Source organism: Corvus moneduloides, chromosome 3 (genome assembly GCF_009650955.1).
Source record: "Corvus moneduloides isolate bCorMon1 chromosome 3, bCorMon1.pri, whole genome shotgun sequence".
NCBI classification, from domain to species: Eukaryota; Metazoa; Chordata; class Aves; order Passeriformes; family Corvidae; genus Corvus; species Corvus moneduloides.
In genome coordinates this window covers 3,040,263-3,062,277 of record NC_045478.1, presented here as the reverse complement: position 1 = coordinate 3,062,277, position 22,015 = coordinate 3,040,263, and the positions used below count along the sequence as shown (strand labels likewise).

Sequence of the window (22,015 nt, the reverse complement as noted above, 5' to 3'; positions counted from 1 at the left end):
ATTTCCCATCTGTGTCAGCTGCTGCCTCAGGTCCTGCCCCCAAAGTTCCCAACCTGGGACAAGCAGCAGTGAGCGAGGCCGGGGTACAACGGTGCTGCTTTGTCAGCAGAGCAGATTTGGGTGAGGTTCAGCCACAGCAGCTGTTCCAGGGCAGAGCAGGCAGGAAATACCAAACCTTGCATTGCTTGAGGAGAGATGTTCTCGCTCTGCTCACCCAGGAGTTTATCAAGAGGAATCACAGAATGTCCTGAGCTACAAGGGACTCACCAGGAGTCCAATTCCTGGCCCTAAACAGATACCCCAACAATCCCACCCAGTGCCTGAGAGCATTGTCCAAACACTCCTTGAGCTCTGGCAGCCTTGGGGCTTTTTGAAGTTGCAGAGGAGAAGTCTTGATGTGATTTGATGATTCCAAATGGGTTAAAAAGCATTTGTGCCTTAGCACAGGAGCAAGTCCGGAACAAATTCCTCCAGCTCCTCTTCAGGCTGCAGGGCAGTGTCTGGCAATTGTCCTCCACCGAGGGAAGTGGAAGGAGTGGGTTAATGGACTGGTCCCTTTGCCATCTCCTGAAGAGTTTTTGTGCCTTACAAAGGCAGCACATCTTCCAAGGGGGGTGACTGGTCTGATATTGTAGGATCACAGGCAGGGACACCTTCCACTAGCCCAGCTTGCTCCAAGCCCCATCCAGCCTGGCCTTGGACACTTCCAGGGATCCAGGGGCAGCCACAGCATCTCTGGGCAACCTGTGCCAGGGCCTCACCACCCTCACAGCCAGGAACTTCTTCCTACAATATCTAATCTAAATCTCCCCCCTTTCAGTTTGTTTATCTGATGGATTAATTCCCCAATGAAATGCATCAATTAGACTGAAAAGTGTTCCCATATCACCTCGTCCCCGATGTCATTTAGGTGAAGAATTGATGGGAGCAATAATAGGAGGAGTTTTTAGGCCGAAGTATTGAAAAGCATAGTTTGTACTGAGATCGGGGAAAAAATTGCAGGAATTGAGGTAAATCGTTCTATGAAGAGAAAGAACGACCAGTAGAGCTTTCTAGTCTCGTGTGTTGGTACATTTTCCATTATTCCAGTAAAGTTCCCAGCTCAACCCAACTCACCAGCTGATGTCCAGGTTCTTCTGTTACCCTTGGCTGTGGGAATTCACAGCTACATTTCTCCTCAGGGGACAAAAACCAAAGCAAGGCAGCTCTGTGCTGGTGACAGCATGAACGTGCTCATTGAAAGCTTCATTTAATGTTTATAAACATCAGGGATGACAGAAATGTTGTAACTTCAGCATTTAGCAATTTTTTTTTTTTTTAATGAAATGCAGTTAAGGCACTTTGAGGCTGCTGAAACAGCGCAGCAAACATTTGTAAGTTTGTAGGAAATCTGTGTCACGCTTCTCAAGTCTATAGCTGTGGGTAGGAGGAGAAGTGTCAACTTATCTCCAGGAACTAAAACATCCTGATTGTATCACATAGAATCAACCTCTCCAATCCATTCCTGCGCGGAGAAACCCAGTCACATAAAATCGGCCAGTTTTGAGGGAGGACTTTGAAGCTTTGCGACCACTGGCATTTGTGTCAAGCCAGGGTTATTTACAGGCTGCTGTGAAGGGGTTTAGCTAATCACTGGCAGCATTATCCAGTTTTTCATGCTTGGAGAGAAGAGCTATCAGAGCCCTGAGTTTTGAGTGGGGTTGAAGAGGTTTTTCACTTTGAGGCATCGTGTTATGACCTCTGCTAGAGGCAGAACGAGGTAGTGGGTTCATTTTGCATTCAGTATGCAAAAAAAAGTAATATTCAGGAGGTAGAAGCAGAGTCTGGCTACAAGGGTGGAGGTTAAAACACAATCCAGGCATGTTGGATTTGTGTGAGGAAAGCCAGAACTCACCTAGGGTTGATGCTTGCAAGGGGATGTCAGGAACAGCAAGATGTTTTTAAAGGTTGTGTGGATGTGGCACTTGGGGATATGGGTTAGTGGTGGGCTTGGCAGTGCTGGGGGCATGGTTGGACTTGATAATCTTGGAGGGCTTTTCCAGCCTAAATGTTTCCATGATCCTCTACTCGTGTGCTTTGGCCTCTGCCATGAGCAAAGGGGTTTGAGACACAGAGGAACATCAGCAGGGGGAATAAGGGTTGGGTCAGGAATCACCTGCAAGTGCATGAGACCTGATGGGTTCCATGGGGCACTGAGAGGTGGCTGGTGTCAAAGCAAGGCCACTCTGAAAATTCATGGAGATGATGGGAAAATGGTAAAATATTGCCCTCATCTTCCTAAGACTACACAAGGATAATCCAAGGAACTACAGGGCAGTCAGCTCCATTTTGACCCCTGAAGGAATCGTGGGGTGAGTCCTCTTGAACAAATTTCTGGGCATGTGCAGGGAAAGAAGGAGTTCGCCAGGAGCAGAGCCCAACCTCCCCTGGCTGCCCCCTCCTGTCAGGGAGTTGTGCAGAGCCACAAGGTCCCCCCTGAGCCTCCTTTGCTCCAGGCTGAGCCCCTTTCCCAGCTCCCTCAGCCTCTCCTGCTGCTCCAGCCCCTTCCCAGCTCTGTTCCCAGCACAGGGGAAGCCACCAGCATCTCAGGCTCTTTAAACAGGAGCCCAACCACAAGAGGGAAGTGACCTGACCCCCTTTGCTGGTCATACACAAAATCTCACATCCAGTTTTGTGCCTCACAAGAAGAACTTCTCTGAACCAGAGGGGATTCACCAGCAGGCCGACAGCATGGCATGTTTTGAGACAAACAGCACTTATATATGCTGTAATATATTTATATTTTCAATAAGATCTTTCTTGCTGTGATAAAAAATGAGGTAGATAAGGTGTCTCTGTGTATCATGATGTTCTCATGAGTGGAGCACATGCAGGGTGCAAAGCCAGAGTAAGAACTGAGCCTGTAGACAACTCCCCCTTCCCAAAATGATCCGAGGGGATTTTTCACTGTGGAGTTCAGGCTGAGAACAAGAAGCATGTGTTCTCCCCAAGCAGAGCTGGCTCTGTTGGCAAAACTGTTACCAAACGTCTCACAAAACTACGCAGTGGATTGAACTTCCCAGGTTTTACATTTGTAAGGAGAGGCAGTCAAGTATTTTTTTTTTCTTCCCCACTAGCAACAGATTGCACCGAATCCGAATTAGGTGGCTGCCATCTGCTTTCACACAGGCTTGGAAAACAGGCCAGCCCTCCTCAGCATGGGTGGGGAGGGTGCTGGGGAGTGTTTACAACTCTGTGTTTACAGGATTTGGGATTAATGTGCTGTTTTCTTTTTCTGAGACAGAGTAAAATTAAATTAGGCTTTGAGCAAAACACTGAGCACCGCTCTCTTTCAGCACTGCAGTGTAATTTAGAAAAATGAGCTGCTCAGATCATTCTCTATTGAAATATTCTGACCTCACCCAATCCAGTTTGGTAGCATCAGCCTGGGATGTGTATTTTGACATTTTCTCTGCTTTCAGTGCCCCATAACAGACTCAGCTGATACATTCTGGAGTCTCAGTGGTGAAGCAGAATCGCTCAGATTTTTTGGGGGAAAAAGGAAAGCTAGGTTTTATGGACTGTGAGGTTGGATAACTGTGATTTTCGGAGCAGGACGTCCATGACATCATCCCTGGAAGTGTTAAAAAAATGTGTAGATGTGGCAGTTGAGGACATGGTTTAGTGGTGAACATGGTGGTGTGGTGCTAGGTTGGTGGTTGGACATGGTGATCTCAGAGGGCTTTTCCAGCCAGGCACTGTGATTCCATGATTTTATGATTCTGTGACTCAGATATCCCAGAGCCAATAAATCACAGGGTTACTTGACCTTGCCTCTCATCAGGGCAGGCTGTGTCTGAGCCACGCAGGTACATCTTCTGATTTTACTCTTATTTGTTTAAAAAAGTGACAATATGGAAAAATTATATTAACACTGAAGTCAGGGTCATCCACGTCCTGGAGCAAACACCTTTGGGAAGACACCAGGGCTTGTGCCAGGCTTCTCCTACCCTGGTGTCCTGCATCCCTGGCAGCTCCTCATTGTTGGGCTTCTGGAGGTGACACTGAGCTACCAGGGATGAATTTTTGGGTGGTGACCTTTTTCAGTGCAAACAACTGAAGGGGTCACTCACTGCAGAGTGCCTTGGGAAGCCAGGGGAAAAACAGGCCTGAATTCCAGCGGTGTGACCCACGATGGATAAGGATACTCCTGTGAGGAGCAGTTCCTCGCCTGGTTATTCCACTTGGCTTGGCTGATTTAACCGATTTCCCCTGATTTAATGCACAGTGGCTTGGTTTAAGCTTTTCTCAGCTGTGGGGATGAATCAAAGAGCTCCATGGCTGCAAGTGGGCTGGAGAGAGATTTTGATACCAGCAAAGGTGCAGACACAGTAAAAGAAATTTTTGGATGTTTCATTTATTGGGCATTTCCGTGCCTGGTTTTAGTGTCTGACGTGACACTGCCGTTCCCAGGTGCTGTTCAGAGGAGAGCTGAGCAGCTCCAGCACACACTGAAAGCAGCATTTGCACAAGGCACATCTGTACTTGGGTTTGCTTTTGTTTTTAACTTGAAATCTTCAGCTGGATTGGCCTTTCCACTACAGCTCATTTACGCTGCTGTTGGAGGAGTATAATTTATCCTCATATTTACACTGCCAGGGTGGTTTTAAGTGGGAAGTGAGAATCAGACCTTCAATTTTCTGGTGGTTTCTTTGTGTTTTGATGACAGATGAACAGCTGGAGATGCAGTAGCCTTTAACCAACCCCCGGAGCATCCCTTCATTGCTGTTAATTCACAGCAGAGACCTGTTGCGAGTAAGTCATGGGAGGATAAAGCAAAGCAAAGCTCGTTGTGTCTCAGAGCTGCTTTGTTCCTTCATTTGATAATTATAGTTTTGGTTTTAATTGTTTAAGCCGTTGTGTTCTGCGTTGTGTCACCCTGGGATTGTGCACTGCTGTGGGTGGGACAGCTCAGGAACAGAGAGAGGGATTCCTGCTCAGAGCGCACTCAGATTTACTTGTGTGACCTTTGGACACAGAGTGGGGTTGATAAATCTCTGCTGACAAGCAGAGAGGCATCACCACTTGGAATTTGCAAATGTGGAACAGCAGCAATTAGGGAAGAGGGAGTTTGTATTGCCAGAGCTAGGAATTTATTTGAGGGAAGATGGATTCGGTGTGAGGTGTTGATGAAGAAGGTTTTGTTTTTGCCCGGTTCCTGAAAAGCGCTTTTTAATAAATTGTTGATCTTTGGAGACCTGTAAGAAATACCACGGGTTGCCTTTTATCAGCCTATAATGTGCTTTCATCACTCCAGAGAAGGATGTGAGAGTGATACTGAGTTGGTCCCTGGAGAAAGGCAGGAGACGCCGCTGACAGCTCCGGAGTTACAGCTGCAGCGAGTCTGCGTTGAAATGGAGCTTAAATTTCCTCGTTAGCACAAATATCCCTCTAACCTTATCACCAAAGTGCTGCTGCTCCTTTCTCACACACAGAATTACTCTTCTGTAATGCTACAAGTAATTTACCTCGGTAATACTGAGTCAAAAACAACTCCTGTCTGAGCCGTTATGATTTATTGCTTCTTGAGGCTCTTAAGGTTGAAATGGCTTATCCAGCCTTGAAACTCCAAAATGCCTAAATATTATACTCTGCATTTACTACGAGGCAAACTCTGTGTGGATTTGATGGCATTGAGATACTCAAGATGAGATGCTGAGTGGCCATTTTGCAAACATTTTCTGAGAATAACGTCAAAAAGTAACCAGATGTTAAAAGTGTTGTAACCTGTGCTGCATTTCTTGGAATCACAGAATGGTTTGGGTTGGAAGGGACCTTAAAGCTCATTTAGTTCCGACCTCCTGCCATGGGCAGGGACACCTTCCACTATCCCATGTTATTCCAAGCCCCTGTCAGCTCAGGACACCCTGTGCTTTGCCCACCCTGTGACCTGCCAGCTCTAGGGTTCACCACTGTGCACCCATATTTTATTTTAATATTTCAATTTCTATGGCTGAGTGGAGCTGAACTGGAGTTTGCCTCTGAGGCCAGTTTGTTCCCCTCCTCCTTCCAGTACCCAGCTTTAAAAACTGCTGACGGTTGTTTTAAGGGCTGATTTTTGGGTCGGGCCTTTCAGAAGCACAGCAGGGGGAGGATATTGTTGGAAGCCGGGAGAACAGAAGGGTTGCTGTGACTCCAGTCTGGAGGAAAGGGTGCTCCACTGCTGGGGAATAACACTCTCACTTTGAGGTACTTCTCCTGGCCCTCCTGTGAAGGAACTCCAGCCCGCTCCGGCAGCGCTCCAGTTGTCCGGATGAGGGGTATTATTGGGAGAAAAACGGGAGGAGCTTTGTAAGCAGGGCTGAGGCCAAAAGTCATAGAATCATAGAATGGTTGGTGTTGGAAGGGAGCTTAAAGATCATCTAATTCCAACCCCCTGTGGTGGGCAGGGACACCTTCCACTAGCCCAGGCTGCTCCAAGCCTCGTCCAACCTGGCCTTGGACACTTCCAGGGATCCAGGGGCAGCCCCAGCTTCTCTGGGCACCCTGGGCCAGATCCTCCCCACCCTCACAGGGAACAATTCCTTCCCAATATCCCATCTAACCCTGCCCCCTTCCAGCATAAAACCATTCCCTGTGTCCTGTCCCTCCATCCCTTGCCCCAAGTCCCTCTCCTGGAGCCCATTTAGGCACTGGAAGGGGCTCTGAGGTCTCCCTGGATGTTTCTCTTCTCCAGGTGAGCACCTCCAGCTCTCCCAGCCTGTCACAGAGGAGCCCCAGCCCTCTGAAGTGACTCACTTAAATGGTCACTGGAAAACCCAGGATGCTGGGGGAGCAAATGAAGGGCAGAACTTTTGTCGGGTGCTTTTGGATCCACTGTGGATACACCGAAGCAGGGTTTTTTTTTTCCACCCAGGTGTAAGAGCAGGAGGTGTGTGAGCACAGATCATTTAGGTTAGCGCATTACAAACACTCCCCTAATTTAGCACATGCTAAAGTAGCCCGAGCCCATTAAATGCATGGTATTGCTGAGTCTTTATGTTTGAGCACACTGCAAAAGCAGTGGGTTCTCTTGTGGAAGAGCCTGAACAAAGGAGGGCAGTTACGTGCTCGGAGTTGCTCCAAGCAGCGAACAAAAATACCTTGGAGGAGCAGTGAATGGCGTGCCTGGGAAAAGGAGGGCAAGTGCTCTGCCTTTGTGGTCTGCAGCCCTGTCCTCACGAGGTCGGGTCAGGCAAGAGCTGCTGGCGCACAGAGGCACCTCAGGTACAGCTTTTTAGAAGGGCACAAAGTGAAAAATGAGCGAGGAGAATGATTCACCCGGCTCTGCCTGGCAAGCAGGACCAGGGCCCTCTGTGTGAGGACAGAGGCATCTTTGGGTTTGATTTTGGCAACCACAAAAAGGTAAAACAACATCTGGTTGGTGGCTTTGGAGGTCAAAGCCAGCATGCCTGAGCGTGGCCTCACTCCACATCTCACAGCACACAGGCTCTGCTTGTGTTCTGTTGGGGGATTTCCCTGCATCCCACAGAAAACTTGAATATTCTGAGACCCTGGCCCGCTTCCATCCCTTGGCATCGTAACATTGCAACAAGCACCAATTTTCTTGGTTTTCTCCCGTGCAATTGAAGAGTTGAAATCTGTGATGAATATATTAACATTCATTGAATTATAGAACAGATATTTAGCATTTTTCCTGAAGGATCCTAAAATGCTTTGCAGACACTTTAGTGTATCACTACACAAATGCAGCCGCTTTTGCTTCATGCTTAGATTTAATTCAAGATGAAGGGAGAGAATTTGCTCTGTTGTATCACAGAATCACAGAATGGTTTGGGTTGGAAGGGGCCTTAAAACTCATCTCATTCCACCTCCTGCCATGGCCAACGAACTTTCCACTCTCCCAGGCTGCTCCAAACCCCATCCAACCTGGCCTGGGACACTTCCAGGGATCCAGGGGCAGCCACAGCTTCTCTGGGCAACCTGGGCCAGGGCCTCCCCACCCTCACAGGGCAGAATTTTTCCATAATATTCCATCTAAACCTACGCTCTTCACAGTGTTTTTTACAGAAGGACATGTGATGAGTATGAGCAGAGAATTTTGTTGCATAAACCCAGCTTACAAGTGCACCCAGTGCCCCTCTTACACTTCTGGTGGCCTCAGGCACAGAGGTGACATCTCATGAGCTTGGCTGTATCCTTGGTCCAGCTGCACCATTGGAATTTGGAGGTGCAAGACCAGGTCCACATCTCTTTTTGAACCAGCTGGGTGCCCCACTTTGCGTTGCTGTGGATTTGCATCCTCCTTTTCTCCTGAAATGAAAAACCCTCCAAATATTCAGGGTGAAAGGTGATAAAATATTCATCTATTCTGCGGCTCGTTAAGGCAGGGGAATTGAGTGTGGGCGCTTCCTCCACTCTCACAGCTCTGTCTCACTCCTGAGCCAAGATTCATTGCCATGGGAAGTGCTTTGTGCTCTTCCCTCATGGATGTCGGGGGTGTGAAGAGTCCCTGGAGCTCAGCTCTCCTGGATAGCAGCTCCTGCCTTCCTTCACCTCTTCCCAGGCCTGGCTTTGCCCACTGCTGCTCCTGTTGCTCCAGCCCTGAGCAGCGATTGTTAATCAAGGCCGTAATCAGCCTCTTGCAGGTCTGTGTCCCAAACTGGTGCTCCCTGGTTTCCTTTTCCTGGGTTTTTTTCCCTCTCTTTAGCAAAGCTGCACCCATTTGAAAGTTCCATCTTCCCCTATTTTTTGAGATCTATTTGTGCATTTTTTTTCTCTTTTGTAATCAAAACAATCTCCAAGCCCTGCCAGGATCAGGATCTCTCTGGGTGATTTCAAATGCACTGTGAGACAGATTTGGACCTGAAGAAACTTAACTTGTAATTTGCACTCAGTGGAAACCCTTCACATTAAAGAAACTGCTTACAGTATCCATACTAGATGTTAAAGAGGCTGGATTCCAGGCTGGAAAGTGTCAAAACTCACTTTTAGAGGCTTGGAGCTGCTGAAATTGCTCTCTGAGTCCACAGCCATCAGGCGGGTGGCAGTTCTGGAGAGCCTGGCACAGGCTGCCTGGAGAAGCTGTGGCTGCCCCTGGATCCCTGGAAGTGTCCAAGGCCAGGCTGGACAGGGCTTGGAGCAACGTGGGGTAGTGGAAGGTGTCCCTGTCCATGGCAGGGGTTGAACTGGATGGGCTTTTAAGGTCCCTTCCAACCCAAACTATTCTGTCATTCCGTGATTGGTGGCAGAGTGAGCTCCTGGCTGCAATTAAAGGTGGGTGAGACTTAAAAATAACCAGAGGCAGAAGGGCAAAATTCAAGTTTGTGATACCCCAGGAGGTTTGAGATAACCCCTAAGTTTCCTGGTGGGTGCCGTGTCTCCTGCAGCTCATATGGAATGGTTGCAGAAGTGTCCAGGGAGAAGGCCATAAAGGAGCTGGAGCATGGTGCCAGCACCTTGGAGCTGCTCTGCTTCTAGGCTAATAATTCACTAATTTTTGGTATCAAATGCCACTTATTTTGCGGGCTGCTGCACTTCATGAAAGCTGCCATTGAGCAATCCCAGTTTTCTTCACAGCTCCCAAATTTTGTAAACACTGTCACTACAAAAGGCAGAGCTACTGGAAAGGTTTCTTCCCAAAGTCATTGTGTGGGAGTTAATTAAGATTTAACTCTTGACTTGGGCTCATCTCATCTGGGCTGATCTTGTCCGAGTGTGAGACAGGGGCTCAGATCCTGATGGGGTGGTGCTGATGTGTCAGTTGAGAGCAGAAATTCTGCTTCAATGTCCTGTGCCTGGGACATGGTGACTTTCAAGAGGGTTTTAAGTGTTCACAGCCCTTACTGAGCTTTTTTTGGGGACAGTTTGGACGCTTTCATGTCACCGTTTCATTGAAGAGCATTGTAATTATTAACATCCAGTTCAGACACCTAAAGGAAGCGTTGCTTTGAGGCTCGAATTTGTGGAGACAGATGGGTGAACTGCTGAAGATAATCAGAGGTCAGCTGGTTAAGCCTTATTTTTTGAATAGCCTTGTTGGGGTTAGAGAGTGCTTTCTTAAAGCGTATTTACTGCATAATCTGTGCAGATGAGTGTAAGAGAGCCTTTGAAGGAATTAGTGAAATTCAGCTGAGACTGCTTTGCATTCAGGCAGTAGAGAGCTGCTGAAAAGCCCGAATGTCTGAGGGATCCTCCTCTGGTGACCCTAAAAACACATTTAAACCTCCTTTTCCACCTGCCAGACTGATCTATGACCTCACCATACCCTGACAAAGTGGAGTTCTCATGAAATGTGCTCCAGGTTTTAAGAGGGGGGAGTTAAAATCACTTTTGGTCCAGAAGAGTGATGGGAAAATGCTGACACTCCTCACTTTTTGAAGGAAAAATCCATATTGCCACAGCCTTGTGTGAACAAATGTGGTGTCTGGGCCGGATGGACAGAGTTAGCTGGGCAGTGATGAGCCTGCTCACAGGAAGAATCTTTATCAAAACGTGAAGTGATGGAAGCTGGAGAAATCAGGCTGGAAAAATAGCTATTTATTGGGAGTGTTCCCACAGCTGATGCTGGGATCATGATCCTGTTAATGTGCCGGTGACGTGGAGTGCAGTGTCCCAGCAGGGCAGCACTTAGAGTCTGTCTGTCTGGAAAATCCTGTGGCATCTGTGACAGAGCCACTGAGGTGCTGATTTACTCCTTACCTCTGCTGGGTAGGAGCAAATGGCAAATTATTTGGGGCTTGGTGCAGTAGCTTGTGCTGCACTGAGGAAAATCCTCCTTCAGGAAGAGGTTTCAGGTTTTTAGGTGTCAGGACAGGCTTAAAAGGAGCAATTTCAGCAGCTGCTGCTGCCTTCGAGGCTTTCTCTCTAAGGTGATGTGGGAGAAGGTGTTTTTCATTCTTCACCTGTGGAATACTCATAACACTTAAGGAAGAATTTAAACCATCCTGGTGCAGTTTGGGACAGCTGTGTGGATCTGTGCAAGGGGCTGAATCATCTCCTGAAGAAAGTAAATGAACAGGAAGGATTTAACTTGGCTTTCCTCTAAAAGTGGTGCTGCCAGAGGTGCTCAGAAGCGGTGGATGCAGCGGGATCTGTTGGAAGCAGACAGACCTGCACAGCAGCTGTCCTATGACTCGGGGGAAGCTGCACAGTTGTCCCCATCACTGGCTTCAGAGCAAATCTGACAGTCCTGCTGATGTTTATTTTCCCAACATAAAGATGGACACATCTCCGTGGAGCCGGGCTGGGAGAGCTGGGGGTGTTCAGCCTGGAAAGAGAAGGATCCAGAGAGACCTCAGAGCCCCTTCCAGGGCCTAAAGAGGCTCCAGGAGAGCTGGAGAGGGACTTGGGACAAGGGCTGGAGGGACAGGACAGGGGGGAATGGCTTAAACTGAAAGACAGTAGGTTTAGATTAGAGATTTTAGGAAGGAATTCTTCCCTGTGAGGATGGGGAGGCCCTGGCCAGGTTGCCCAGAGAAGCTGTGGCTGCCCCTGGATCCCTGGAAGTGTCCCAGGCCAGGCTGGATGGGGCCTGGAGCAAGCTGGGATAGTGGGAGGTGTCCCTGCCCATGGCAGGGGGTGGGACTGGATGAGCTTTAAGGTCCCTTCCTGTCCAAACCATTCTGTGATTCCCTAATTCCAGATGTGACAGGAATGATTTGGGCACCACTTCATGAACATTCACATCTGTTTTAACTTCCAAGAGCGGTGTCCCTGCTGAGCACTCCTGAAAAGCTTCAGGAAGCAGAAGCAGAGACTTTGTGCTCAGCCAGAGAAAGACAGAGCACTCTGCATCCATCATCTCTACACTTTGTCTCAGGGTTTCTGGGCCACTTGTGGCCCTGATTGGTTTCCCCTGCTGCCAGATTTAAACTCTCCAGCCTCTGGAGCAGTGGATAATCTGGCCTGTGCGTGGAGTTACGAGGTCAGGAGGAAACCAGAGCTGCCAGCAGGATCTGAGCAGTTTTTAGCCAGGGATCCTCCAACCTCGGAGTGTTGTCCTGTTGCAGGAGGTGCATTCCTGTTTTCCCTGGCATCATTTCAGGGACACAAACTGGAGTGGGAGTGGTGAGTTGGTGTCATTGACAGGCACATTTGCAGAGCATTCCTGTTCTCATAGAGCATCCTGAAGGCTGTGTTTTCCTCTATGTTCTCCAGACAGATTTTATTCTGAATCCTCATAATATGAGTGACCAAAAAATGACACAAACGCCAAGTGCTGGTTTGTGTTTACTGTTTGTTATCCTGAAATTCCTTGCTGGGATACTGCTGCTGGATCCCTCTCTGAAAAATGCTCTTAATACCAAGAGTGAGCAGCTAATTTTGTCCTTTTTAAGTTTAATTTAGAATTTCAAAGGGCTCTCCCTTGACCTCACGAGTTTAGGGGAAGCTCTATAGATGAGTGCCTGTTTCTCCTGTCATTGTTCCCAACTCAAGTTTATCAGCAGTCTTTCTCAGATTTTCCTTAAAAGCACCAATGCCCTAGTGTATAATATTCTAGTTAAATCCAGCTGTATTAATGCCTTATCTGATTTCTCATGCACAGTTTTGGTACCTAGAAGAGAACAGGAAGACGACCTCCCCCTAAAAGGAGTGGTCGTGCCATGAGAAGAAATAGGAGTACGGATTACACTTACAATTTCACTTCTGAAACACCAATCTGTGTTGATGGAATTGGTCTGTTACTGCTCCCCAAGGCACACTTTGAACTTAATGGAGCCACTGGACATAAATAAATGCTTCATGCAGTTTAGCTGGAAGTGTGGATCCTCACCTTTCCCCTTTTCCCTCCTCTGTCTCTGTTCCTGCCTCCTGCCTGGCACTGTAATGATTTGAAGGGGTTTGTATCTATTTCCACGTGGCTGCCTTGGAGATTCCCTCAACCAACTTCCCTCTGGACTCTCTACAACCATTAAAAGATGTTTGAAATTACTCAACCTCAACAGTGCTTGAAATTGAGCCATGTTCTGTTGTGTCAACAAAGTGCTGCAAGTGCTGATTGTAGAGGCTGGAATAAAGGTTTCCAGCTCTGGTGCTGCTGCCCACAAAATTCCCTTATTAAGTGATGTTTCCCCACCTGGAAGCTCAGATGTGCTGCTCCACTTGCTTATTTGTCCATCTTCCTTTATTTTATTTAGATTCTATAATCAATGAACAGGTTGAAACAGTTCTGCTGCAAGACTTCCACCCCTGCCATGGGCAGGGACACCTCCCACCATCCCAGGTTGCTCCAAGCCCCGTCCAACCTGGCCTTGGACACTTCCAAGGATCCAGGGGCAGCCACAGCTTCTCTGGGCACCCTGTGCCAGGGCCTCCTCACCCTCACAGGGGAGAATTTCCTCCTAATGTCCCATTGAAATCTCTTCTCTGTCTCCCCATTTGTCCTATCACTTACCAGCCCATGTAAAAAGTCTCTCTCATTTCTTCCCTGCTTGTTTTCCTTTGTGTGCTTGGATGTACTCAGAAATGATTTGGGGAAGGATTGAAGGCTTTGTGAGTTATTGGAAATTTGTGATATTACTTGGGAGTCTGAATAATTTCACAGTGCCCTACTTAGCAGTGCTGTGTTTTTACTAGAGCAGAATGTTTCAGAGGGGGAAGAGTATTTTAGTTTCACTCTTGTGTTGCCCATGAAATACATGGAGAAGGAACAGTGAAGTGTAATTTGTCCAGTTTTGGTCTCACATGGTATCTTCCCAGACCTCTGCTCTGGAGCCAGGCTGGGAGAACTGGGAGTGTTCACCTGGAGAAGAGAAGGCTCCAGAGAGAGCTCAGAGCCCCTTCCAGGGCCTAAAGGGGCTCCAGGAGAGCTGGAGAGGGACTTGGGACAAGGGCTGGAGGCACAGGACACAGGGAATGGCTTCCCAGTGCCAGAGGGCAGGGATGGATGGGATATTGGGAAGGGAGTCCTGGCTGTGAGGGTGGGGAGGCCCTGGCACAGGGTGCCCAGAGAAGCTGTGGCTGTCCATCACCAGAACTGTTCAGGCTGGATGGGGCTTGGAGCAACCTGGGCTAGTGGAAGGTGTCCCTGTCCATGGCAGGGGGGTGGAATGATGTGATCTTTAGGGTCCCTTCCAACCCAAACCATTCCATGATGCTTCTGTAATCGTTGATAGGCTGGTTGCTGTCCAGGTCATGAGGACAAATGAGTCAAACTGAAAATCTTTATTTTGGGAACGCTGCATTTCAGTGGGTGCAGCACAGTTTCTGTGTCTTCTCTGGCTCAGGGTTTCCTCTTTCCTGCAGCAGCTGTGATATTTTGCAGTAAATATCTGGTCACAGCCCACTGTCATCTGGTGTCTGAGGACATCCTCTAAGCAGAGGTGAGGACTGAGTTTATTTTTCAGTTCAGAGAGTGTCTCTGCACTCGGTGAGCGATGAGCTCTGCTGGTGCTGGATCAGACATCGAAAAAATTCTCTCTCCGCTGGTCCAACCTCTCAGTGAAAGCAGCTGATTTCCCTCTGTGTCTGAGGTTAAAATAAGCACAATATTTCAAGGGCCTGTGATTTCACAGTCACATCGTATGATAGCATTGGAGCTGCAGATTCCAGAGGGGGTGATTTTGTTGTCTTCCAGTTGGGATATCCCAGGAGCAGTGCTTTGAGTGCCAGACCTAACGAAGCCTGGTGTCCTGGGGCTTGTGTCACAGTCAGCTGCTCCGGGGCCCAGGGGGGATTGCAGAGAATTGGTGGAAGGTTTGTGTGCCTTTTACAGGGCTCTGTTCTGTGCAGATCCTCTGGTGCCCGAGAAGGGAGAGGTTCACACTGTTGTATCCCCAGGGATGAGCATAGAGGAGGATCCAGCACCCCCATTCAGCATCAGGGTGAACTTTCATGGCATTTTAAGCCTTTTTGTTCAATGGGAATTCAGGGCCTAGAAATTTAAGTCGTATGAGCGATGGCTAAGGGAGCTGGCGGGGCTCAGCCTGGAGAAATGGAGGCTCAGGGGGACTTTCTTGCAGAGGGAGGAGACACCCCAAAGGTTCCTGTTTCTCCTAACACTTTGTTGAGAGAGGAGAGAGACTGGAAATCCCAGAGGATGTGTGGATGTGGGAAGCTGAATGAAAGCGATGTCTAAGGAGGACTGAAAAAAGTGGGTTTCAAGTGAGAACGTGGGAAGGGATGCTGGCTTGGCTTTGTGAGGAGGTTGTAAGTCTTAAATACTCGAGTTCCCAGAAGATGTTTGAGGATAAAACAGTAAGGGAAAAGAACAGCATCACAAATACCTGGTGCCACTGGCCTCTGAGCACAGGCCCAGTGTCCCAGGGGAGATGATTCCTGCTGAACAGGGGGAGGGAAGTTTTCAAAAGCTTTGGGAATGGTAAAAAAATTCATTAAAATATTTGCTGAAGGACAATAAGACTCTTCTAATAATTGCAGGGATTCAGGAGAAACTTCTAAATGCAGCTTTGAACGTCACCAGAAATATTTAGGAGAGCAAGTCCCAGACCCCTGGAGGTTTGGGCATATAGAGTGTTGGCTGTGCTCCAGACTCTGGATGGAGATTCCTACAGGGGTATGTGTGCATCCCTGCCTATTTCGAAAATTATCCACATTTTTGATGTGACTGTCACTGTCTAAAAACAGGATGTAAGGAGCTTGAGGAGCTTAGGTACCTTCTGCTGTGTGACAGTGTCACTTCCTGGTATGAAGATCATGGAATCACAGAATATCCTGAGTTCAGGGGGATCCATCAGGATCATCGATCCGACTCCTGGCCCTGCACAGACACCCCAACAATCCCACCCTGCACATCCCTGAGAGCGTTGCCCAAGCTCTCCTGGAGCTCTGGCAGCCTTGGGGCCATGCCCATTCCCCGGGGAGCTGCTCCAATGTCCAGCCTCCCTCCGAGGGGAGAAGGGAGGCTCAGTGGTACCCACAGCTGTGACTCCGTGGCTTCCAAAGAGCTTTGAACGCTCCCAGCAGCTGAGTTCCCCCTCTCCCTGTGCCATCCCCGCTTGGAACGTGGCATTCATCTGAAGTATTCATTAAGATGGGGAATTATTTGCATATTATTAGCATTATTACATGGAAATAAAGCTGCTGCTGGTTCTTCCCTCCCTTCATGTATCTTTCATCACCCGCCTTTATAAGGCTTTGAATCCTGTTTGTTGTGTGACAAACTGGGCTGATAAATCTCGTTACTCACTTCAATGGCTGCAAGACTCACTGCACATTACTGAATTTGGTGAATTATGTAATAAATGCATAATTAAAACTAAACCCAGAGCCTCTCGTGGAACCTCAGAAAACGCCGTTCGTGATGAATTATAGAGAAACGTACATGGGTATTAAAATTTAAGCCTAATTATTTGGATTTATTTTCAATCAATATTTTATGCGCTACCTATAAGTTCCTGCAGACCCACAGCAAATCTGTTGTTGTGGCTTTGCTGGAAAGCACAGAAAGTGTCTGTGTATGTTTGTAGAGTGAGATGTTTGTTTTCATGGGGCTTCATATCTTAATATTTGATTACAGAAAAGAAAACTCCCCTGAGCACAATGTGCCCAGAATTTTTTTCAGCCACAGGAAGTGCCTACAAGGAGTTGGGTTTTGCCCAAGTCTTTCCCCACTTGATCACATTTGAATATTGCCCTGGGAAGCCGTGGCTGCCCCATCCCTGGAATTGTTCAAGGCCAGATTGGATGGGGTTTGGAACAACCTGGGATATAGTGAAAGGTGTCCCTGCCCATGGCAGGGCATTGGAACAAAATGACCTTTAAGGTCCCTTCCAACCCAAACCATTCTGAGTGATTGTGGTTTACTGGAGGAGAATCACAATAACAGGAAATAATTTACTCAAACAAAGCACTGCTTGGTTGTTCACTCATCAAATTGGTGTTAAAATAAACTGAAAACCTTTCCCCCAGTGAATTTCTGCCCTCCTGGTTTTTGCTTCAAGGCAGCCACTCTGAGATTTAAACTTGAGATGTGCTAAAAACTTCTTTTCTCTGTGCTTAAAACGGGCTTTAGAGATATTTTCCTTGGAAAGAGAAGCAATGTTTTTAAGGCAAACAGCTTGCAAGTTTAATTTTGAAAGGTTTGTCTCTTAAGTAGCAAATTGAATAGAAGGGATTTGATTCCCCTAAATCCCCAATTCTAGAGAAAGCAGCTTGAGATCTCAGTAAGAGAATTAACACACGGGTTAAACTTACAATAAGAAGCAGGACTTGGAAAATGCCTATTCAGATGCCGTTAAGGAAATAATAGGATTAGTTCTTGTCGTGTCAGTGTGGATTCCTCAAACTGGGGGCTGTGCTGACACGCAGCCCGGCTGTGCTGCTGGTCTGGCCGTGAAACTGGGGACAATGACAATAAAGATGACTTTTCTTGGAGGCAAATTCCTTTGAATGTTTAAGCCGGTGCTTGTTTGCACGCATGCAGGGCAGGTAATTCAGGATGACAAAGAAGCCCCTAATAATCCCCCTCCCTCCCCAGATCTGCTGTTTGTGGCTGAGGTGATGGTAATTGCAACTGGGTACATGGTGAAAAAAAGCAGGAAATACACCGTGGCAGCGTGTTTCCAGTTCCTGTAAGCAGATTTTTGTTCATTTCTATCATCTGTTGCAAACATAATGTGGTTTTTACCTGTTATTTTCATCCCTTTATTCCAATGTATATTGTTTAACGTATATACATTATACCCATCGTTTAAGATAAAGCATTTTTGTCCTTTTATTTATTTATTTTCACCGTTCATGATAATTCAGAATCCTGCAAAAAAAGTGTTATTTTCAGTTTCTTGTGTTTTCCATTCCATAATCATCCATGTGTGTCTTTGTTTTTAGCTTAAACCAAAGAGAACGAAGCGTTAAGGCAGAATTGGGGTTATTTTGACATCACCTGATTCCATCATAGAAGGAGCTGTAGGAGACCAGCGCTCTGGAAAACTCCCAACAAAATGGTAATGAGTCAAGAAAGGCTTCTGTTGTGCTGTCCCTCTCCTGTTTTTGTCTTCAGACACAACTTCTGCTGCTTTGCAAAGCTTCTCTTTCCTTTTCCGTGGGGTTTCCTCTAGCAAATAGTCCTGGGTATCCTGTAATTCCCCCCAAAAGTACTTTGGGAGCAGCGGGGAGTTTAGGCAGCATTTTACCAAGCCGAAAACTGCATGGGAAGCTGTGGCTGCCCCTGGAAGTGTCTAAGGCCAGGTTGGACGGGGCTTGGAGCAGCCTGGGCTAGTGGGAGGTGTCCCTGCCCATGGCAGGGGGTGGCACTGAATGATCTTTAATGTCCTTTCCCACCCAAACCATTCTGTGGTTCTATAATTTTGTGTTTCTATGATTCCATGACTAAGAATGGAATAAAGTTTTGTGTAGACAGATAATTGGCTAATGTACCAAATTTTTCAGTAAATGATAACCAGATAATTTATAATGTCTATATAATAATATCACCAGTGGAGGAAACAAGGTGGGCACGTGCTCAGGCTGCTATTTCCCATCCTGTATCAGAGCATTCCCAAGCACTCCTCAAGCTGGAACTTAAGGGAGCAAAAAAAAAAAAAAAAGGGCAAACAGCTTTACAGCTTGGTCTCTGACAGAGAGTATTTGCTGTGTTTTGGCACAGGATTTATTTAGAGGGTGTGTGTGAAGCTTGGAGAGAGCTCTCTGCACATTTTGCAGTGGCAGCCGCTGACGCCGCCTCGAGTTGCAGCCAAAGCTGGGCTGGTTTCAGCTCCATGAGTGTTTTAGCTCAGTGTTACTCCATACTGGAGTCATCTTATAAAGCTGAGTGATCTCACAGATCTGGAGATCAGCAACGTATTATCTTACTTAGCTTGTAATTCAAGATTTTAAGGAATTATTTTAGAAAAGCTGCACTGAATGCATATGTGTATATGCATGTAATGGTATCAGGTTACTGTGCCATATATTTTTCTTATCCTTGGACTGTTCTTGCATTAAATCCTTCATTCTGCTCTCCTCTGAGCTGTTCCTTTCTTACTCACTAACAGGAGTTGCTCTCCTCTAACAAAAAGTGCTTATCCCTATTATATGTCTTTTAAAATGTGTCCATTTAAATTAATATTTAACAGAGCAGAGACATGTCTGTGGTATAATGTCTCCACTTATGGCTAATCGTTATTTGAGGTGATTGAACCTCTTTGTACTTAATTTCTTGTGCATTTTATCCAGCAGAATCATTTGTAGATTGCAGTGTAAGAGCTGATTTACACCTCAAAGTAGACTGTTTCTCCTGGAGCACTGGGTTTATCAGTTACCAGCATCCTTTTAGCAGCACAAATGGTGCACTGAGCATGGAAGGATCTCACCCCAAGTTAGAAATCCCAATTCCTCTCCCAGTTTAAGGTGTAGTTACCAATCTCTTGGCACCCCCCTGTACAATTATTTTCTTAAAGGTGTTGGAATGGGTAATTTACACTGCTGGGAATTTTTATTCCAGCCAACTTCATTTATCCATTCCTTCACCAAAAGGGTGCTCAGGCCCTGGCACAGCTGCCCATGGTGGAATCATCATCCCTGGAGGGATTTAAAAGCCATGTGGATGTGGCACTTGGGGACATGGGGCAGTGGTGGCCTTGGCAAAGCTGGGGGAACTCAATGACCTGAAAGATTTTTCCAACCTTAATGATTCAGTGATTCCAAGTGAGGTGCCCAGTCAGAGCTGCTGGTCTTGGCCCCCTCTCAGTCACTGACACTGCTGTGTGTCCTCTCCTAGAAATCCTGTCCTTTTGGCTCTTGCTTTGACTGGATACCCACCTCAGACACTGAACCTTTGGTGGGATGAGCTCCCCCACCCCATCAGGGATCCCTGAACATCCTCTTTTTATTTCACCACTTAAGCTTTAATTGATTGATAATGGTTTAGTTAATACTTGAGCATTACTATTTCTTTAATTTTATTCTTTTTGTTTTGTTTTGTTTCGTTTTTTAGGTCTGAAAGGTTTTTATGGGTGGTGAGATGTTCCAGTGCTTGGATCAATCTGTTTCATTTAATGTGGGAAGGAGTGGATTTTTTTTTTTTTTTGCTGTTGTTTGGTTGGGTTATTTTAAGTTTCTGGAATTTTACGTCAGCAGAGCTGATCCAGGTATAGAAACTGAGAGTCATGAAATCACAAAATGGTTTGGGTTGGAGGGGACCTTAAAACCCATCTCGTTCCACCCCCTGCCATGGGCAGGAGCTCCTTCCACTATTCCACATTGCTCCAAGCCCCGTCCAACCTGGCCTTGGACACTTCCAGGGATGAATGAGATGATTTTTAAGGTCCCTTCCAACCCAGGCCATCCTATGATTCCCTGATTTTTTAAAAGCTCATCAGAAATAACTCCGCTCTGAGGATTTTTAACGTGCTCAGTTCTCCCTCAGCCACTGCTGGACCCTCTGACAGAGCGAGGCTTTAACTCCCAGCCTGCTGCGTCTCCCGAGTTCAGACATCTCCTCAGAAGATTAAGCAAGTTTGAGAAATTAGCTTTGATCCCTTTCTGACAGCGTAGGATTATTCCACATCACCCTGGGTTTGAAGTTCACGCCTAATCCAGTTTTCCACGGCTCGGGGGACCGGGCTGCTCCCGGCTCCGTCTGCGCCGCGGCCCCGCGCTGCAGACTCTGATTTAGTGGCACTTCCTTGATACTGAGATTCAATTTGCATTCCCGTTGCTGCATCCCATTCCATCCTGTGCCATCCCATAACGGTGCTGCTGCTTCGTGGGATCTGCCCTCCCGAGGCAGATGGGTCGTTACCCTGCTCGTGCTGGTTTGGGTGCTCACTACATACATTAATATGCATTAATGGATATTTAAACCACGCCCTTGCAAGCAGCTCTGATGTCTTGTGTGGGGATTTTCAAGCTGTAGAAACACATTTACACACAAATAGGGTTTGGAGTGTCCAGCCTGGATCGTTGTGCACTGAAACAACTGGTGTGAAACGAGATTCCAGGAGCCACCTGTGCAGAACTGATGCTCATCATGGCAAAGAGGAGGGTCCTGTCCCTGTTTTCCAGAGGTTTAATGCTCAGTCCTGAGGGGGGTTTTTATCACACTACGTTTTATTTATGATATTTGTAACCTTGTAAGTTTTCTTCCTAATAAATGTGTATTTTCAGGATGAAAAAATCCTTGTCTGTGATCCTTTGAAATGCTTTTTTACAGGCATTCAGCATCCTGAACATTTTCTCCTCACACACACTGGGCATGGGGGGGTAACAGAGCAGCAGAGCATTCCAGCCAGGAGCTATTTGAAGTCCCCAAAGGATGCATTTAAAAGTGACAGCATGTTTTGCTGGACTGACAAAAGCTTGGTTTAGCACCTGCATCACTCCCAGGGACCTTTCAGGAAGTGCCTCCTGGAGCAGAAAGCACTGGATAGGTCAGAAATGTGGTTTATACACCAAAAATGGGATTTATAGGTAAGAGTTACAATTTCAAGATTCTGAGGGTGGCTGTATTTTAGTGGGAAGCTTGAGAGATCCCAGAATGGAATCCTCTGCTCTGCTCCTGCCCTGTGCCTTCCTTTCATACACACCTTGTAGTAATATTTCTTTTTTTTTTAAGGAATGCAGTATTTATAGAAGGGAGAGAGTTTTTAACGCACTTGTAGCCTGGATGAGAGAGAATATCCCTGTTTTTTCATGTTGAGTTGCTTGGATAGCCCCTGCTCCTGCTGTTCCCTTCACTGGCAACAGCTCACTCAGAACTCAAATCCATCCCAGTGATATTTAATCATGGAGTCACAGAATGGTTTGGGTTGGAAGGGACCTTGAAAATCGTCTCATTCCAACGCCCTGCCATGGACAGGGAACCATCCTCCTCCCCCAAAGCTGTCCTTGGCAGAAGAGCACCGTTAATCCTGATGGGAACCAGCAATTCCAGGGATTTCTCATCACCCCTGCAGCAAAGGTGTGTTTGGAATTATCCTCCCACATCCTAGCAAGGCTTTGACCAGACCAGGAGCACCCCCTACAAAAAAAGAAGATGTTTTTAAGCACATGAGCTCTGGAAGGTCGCAAGGCTGTCAGAGTGACTTATCTGCTCTCCTCTGGAAATGGCATTTCTGGAAGGCTGTGGCGGATG

General features: G+C 47.1%; 1 protein-coding gene and 1 long non-coding RNA gene across 2 annotated transcripts in view; both read left to right on the top strand.

The window, feature by feature from the left end:
* The window catches only part of XKR6 (XK related 6), a 165,046-nt gene that overhangs the window by 28,504 nt on the left and 114,527 nt on the right, over positions 1-22,015 (top strand).
* LOC116441648 lies at positions 14,004-20,127 on the top strand. Its single transcript, XR_004239203.1, has 3 exons — positions 14,004-17,513; positions 17,770-17,885; positions 19,877-20,127. It is a non-coding gene; the product is annotated as an uncharacterized LOC116441648 (long non-coding RNA).